The sequence below is a fragment of the Lampris incognitus genome, chromosome 12, assembly GCF_029633865.1.
Source record: "Lampris incognitus isolate fLamInc1 chromosome 12, fLamInc1.hap2, whole genome shotgun sequence".
Taxonomy (NCBI): domain Eukaryota; kingdom Metazoa; phylum Chordata; class Actinopteri; order Lampriformes; family Lampridae; genus Lampris; species Lampris incognitus.
The window spans coordinates 18292279-18297267 of record NC_079222.1 but is presented as its reverse complement, the minus strand read 5'-3'; positions in this window follow the sequence as shown (position 1 = coordinate 18297267).

Sequence of the window (4989 nt, the reverse complement as noted above, 5' to 3'; positions counted from 1 at the left end):
AAGTTAGAAAAAAAAGTGTGTTACAATCAGACTGTCTGGGTAGAATATGTTGAACCAGTTGGGTTGAGTTAGGCTAAAGTGCTATATAAATAAATTATTATTTATTAAAATAAATAAAGAATAGAGGGGCAGTTACCGGAACTGCTCTGCAGGTTAAATCAGAGGTTATCATTCAGCTGGCTTTCACACTTTCTGCACCGTTATTACACCATGCAGCCACATTCAGCCCAACATAGTCAGTCTTTTCATTGCTTCATAAGCCCACAGCTGGCTACGTACATCACTAGGGAGGACATTAGCTCAGATATTTTGCATGTTTGGTAGTGGATTATTATGTAATGATTCCAATGTTATCATAATTGAAAACAGACATCCCTTGATTTGTGTGTGTTTTCTCTCTCTCGACTGGGTTTGGTTTGGGTTGATTAGTTGGCATGCCAACTGTTTTCCCAACATTGATGCTTGTGTAACTTCAGTTAATGGGACAGGGAGGGACAGAGAGAGGAGAGAGAAAAAAAAATGTTGCATAAGATTATGGCTTAAAGTAATACTGATATTGACCAAAGTGCAAATCCCAGATGGGCCACTCACGTGGTCAGGGAATAAATACAACAAAAATAAATGTGCAGGGTGGGTGTATGCATCATAGAAGTAGACATTTAGCAGCGCAGCTCCCATATGTGGTATATGGTGAATATCCGGTCAGGTTGAATCCAAATCTTGTACTTGTAAAGTTGCAGAATCACTCATGTTGCAGTGATAGTAAATTAAGAACCAATTTGGGTATAATATATTACTAGGTAAAAAAATATATATATATATATATACATGTATTTTATATTTTTATATATTTTTATTTTATATATATATATATATATATATATATATATATATATATATATATATGTATTAGCAGCTGATGAGTGCAAGATGCACGAAACAGGCCTGTACTGCTATGCATTAAAATCTTTTTTCCTGTATCCATGTTGATATATATATATATGTATATACAAAATGAAATGAATAAACTGATTTTGATTTTCACTGGATGTTCACTTATCCTGCTCGCAGGGTCGCAGGGATGCTGGAGCCTATCCCAGCGGTCATTGGGCGGCAGGCGGGGAGACATCCTGGACAGGCCGCCGGTCCATCACAGGGCCTGTAAGGTAAAACAAATGTTATATTATCACTGCATATTTATGATGTTGCAGCTTGGTTACTCCGTTTATACAGTTTCAGGTAGAGTAAAATAAAATTAAGCTTACCCCACCTGAGAGAAGCAGAACCTTGACTGAGAATTTAATCCTGCCAGATATTATGATACCAAAAGAAGACTGCTATTAAAATAATCCTGATTTCTGCAAGGTAAAATATGTTCCTGAAGGGCTTATAGGCCTATAGAAATTGCGGTGTGTTTCTCAGGTTACACCCAGTAATCTCATCTGGCAGTCGATGCCTCATCTTGACATGAAACATTACATACCTTTATAATGCCAGCTATTGCTCATGCCACAAATAGCATCAGCCAACTGCAGAATAGCAGCGTTGTGTTTCAATGACCCCTTTAGCCTCTTTTCATCCTTCTGCAAGTTAATCAATATATGGCTGGTTCATGACTATGTCTCGGTGAGACAGGCACTGTTTGGGTCGTAGTGTTTTAAACCAGTTTAGTCTTGTGTGCAATAGAGAAATGTGTACTTTGAGGAGGCCAAATGTTGTTAGTATATCAGAGAGAAACCAAAGACCATTCTGGGCGGCACAGTGGCCCAGTGGTTAGCACTGTCGCCTCACAGCAAGAAGGTCCTGGGTTTGAACCCCAGGCCGTCCCAGGTCCTTTCTGTGTGTAGTTTGCATGTTCTCCCCGTGTCTGCGTGGGTTTCCTCCGGGGAGCTCCAGTTTCCTCCCACCATCGAAAAGACATGTTAGGGTTAATACTCCTGTCTGTGCTCCTGAGCAAGGCAATGGAAAGAAGAGCTGGAGTTGGTCCCTATACAATAGGATGGGTTAAATGCAGAGAACAATTTCATTGTAAGAATACAATGTCAAATAAAGTGACTTTAATTTTTCAAGACACTTTTTTTTTATTAATTTTCATTTTGGAAAAGCATTCATTTCACATCAACATCACTGCACGGAGACTCGTAGTATTATGTACATTCAAGGCAAAATGTTTTGCAGTATGTTTGATAATCATTTCACTGCCTGGCTCTTCCACAGGTTTTCTTTTATAACATTAAGTTGAATTATTTACATTTGAACATGGAAAGCTTTGACCTTAGGTATTACGAGGGGTTGGGGGGGGGGGATAAACACTAAAAAGCAAGCTGTTAAATGTAATACAATGATACAAGTTACATTACATTCTCACTCATTTATTCTAGTAAATCAGCTAAAATCTGATCTTTGTAGGTTTAAGTATTCAGTCCACTTGGTCCAGACCTGATACAAATTTTCTTTTTGGACTTTGAGGGAAAATTACAACCTTTCCATAATGTATATTTCATACATTATTTCTATCCATTTGTCAATGGTGGGTGGCTCTTGTGTTAGCCACTTCCTCGTGACAGCCTTTGTGCTTGCTGCCAGAAGTATTTGCAACAGTTTCTTATCGTTGATGTTCCACCCTTCAAATGAGATGTCACCCATGTAGTATCACATCTAAAAGCAATGCTGGCTCCAAATACATTACTAACATACTTAATATTATATATAATATTAAGATATAATAATAATAATAATAATAATAACAGTAGTAGTAGTAGTAGTAGTAGTATTAGTATTATTAGTATAATTATTATTATCAATACTTACCTGGGATCAAGACAGTTTTTTACACTACAGAGTTATAGTACTAAGTGGTATTAAGTGATGGCTAGCCATGTGTTCCCAATTAGGGATGAATGGCAGTGCTTGTTTGTAGCAATGAATTAAATACGAATGAAACTTTTGTTCTTTCCACTTATACAGTAGCAATTTTTGTAATTGCTGGTTTACTCAGTCTAACGGTAACAATCCAGTCCTCCATCGTTTCATGAGAGACATTTTCTTGTTTGAGCCTCCTAGTACTCTGACTTGTTTATACCAATCATCGTACGTTGATTAAGTGAACCTTGGCCTCGGCTGTTTCGTGTCCAACGCCTCATCCTCATCCCTGAGGTCCATGATATTCTGATGGTCTCATCTGGAAGGAGACCAAAGCTTGAAATCCTATTACCCTGCTACCATCTTCCCAGCCCCAATCATGCTTTAATTAAAGTATTCAGTCATGGGATGAATGTCCAAAGGGGGCAAGTGAATTTGTAGCCCTGCCTGGCTCAGGACCATGAAGATTTGTACTTTTAATTTGTTTCTGCTAACAACCACCGTCTCTCAGACATTTCTGATGCTACTACAAATGTTGCACAAAAGGACAAATTAAGATTTCTTTTTTAGACAATTAATAAAACGATTGGTATGGTAGAGGGTTTTTTTTTGTTTTTTTGTTTTTGTTTTTTTTCCCTTTTTCTTCCCAATTGTACTTGTCCAATTACCCCACTTTTCCGAGCCATCCCGATCACTGCTCCACCCCCTCTGCTGATCCGGGGAGGGCTGCAGAACTACCACATGCCTCCTCCGGTACATGTGGAGTAGCCAGCCGCTTCTTTTCACCTGACAGGGAGTAGTTTCAACAGGGAGACATAGTGGGTAGGAACAGGTGCCCAAACTGACCAGAGGAGACGCTAGTGCAGCGACCAGGACACATACCCACATCCGGCTTCCCACCCGTAGACACAGACAACTGTGTCTGCAGGGACACCCAACCAAACCGGAGGCGACACAGGGATTCGAATCGGCGATCCCCATGTTGGTAGGCAACAGAGGAGACCGCCATGCCACCCGGATGCCCCCGCTATGGTAGGATTTTAATAGTGGCTTCATTTCATTTTACTTACTGTGTTGATATATGTGTAGTGCTGTAAGAACAAAATGATATAGAACTACGTCATACGGCACATTTCTCAGCAAGATAATGTATAGTGGTATGTCCTTACCTTGTGCTGTTACAGTGGTGTAACAGCACAAGGTAAGGACAGTGAACAGACTTTACTATGTAGCAACACAAGAGCAAGCATGACATCCTGAACCAAAACTTATATCTGGGGGCTGACAAAGTACTTAATTTGTTTTCATTCCTAGAATTGTGTTGTCTCTTGAGTATTAAGTTTGTAACTGATAAAGGCTAAAATGAACAGGACACAGTGTTTTCATACCCTTTTGGTTTTTCAGTTGGATTCTGCAAGGTGCTTTGCAAATTAATCAGAATTAGACAAATAAACAACAATTTACATTGCCCTGTATTTGTATGTTGGGCCAATGTTCTTTGTTTTGTTTTGTTTTTAAAGCTTAAACTAGAGAAAAAGTCTTTTTTTTCTCTAGTCATTGTTCATTTTCTTAAACCAAATAGTGCCTGCTTAATATCATTAGCCGGATATCACAAATTTGTGCCATGCACAATGCAATGGACTTACTGGTTACGGCTTAGGAGACTTAACAGAACTTGGGTGCAATGTTCATTGACAAACACCAGCAAATTGCAATAGTTGTTATAGCAGTACCTTGTGCATAGTCCACTTGAATATACTGATACAGTTCATATAGCTTGATAGAAATATATTTTTCCCATTCATTCATTCATCATCCGCCGCTTCTCCAGGGTCGGGTCGCGGTGGCAGCAAGCTAAGTAGGTAAGTAGGGCACGCCAGACATCCCTCTCCTTAGCAATGCCCTCCAGCTCCTCCTGTGTGATCCCAAGGCATTCCCAGGCGAGATTGGACATGTAGTCCCTCCAACGAGTTCTGGGTCTACTCCGAGCTCCTTCCGGATGTTCGAGCTCCTCACTCTGCCGGACCGGAAGTCACAATTTGTGGTGGAGGTATACGCCTCCGACACCGGGGTAGGTGCAGTTTTATCGCAGCACCCTCCTTCTGATCAAAAACTTCATCCATGTGC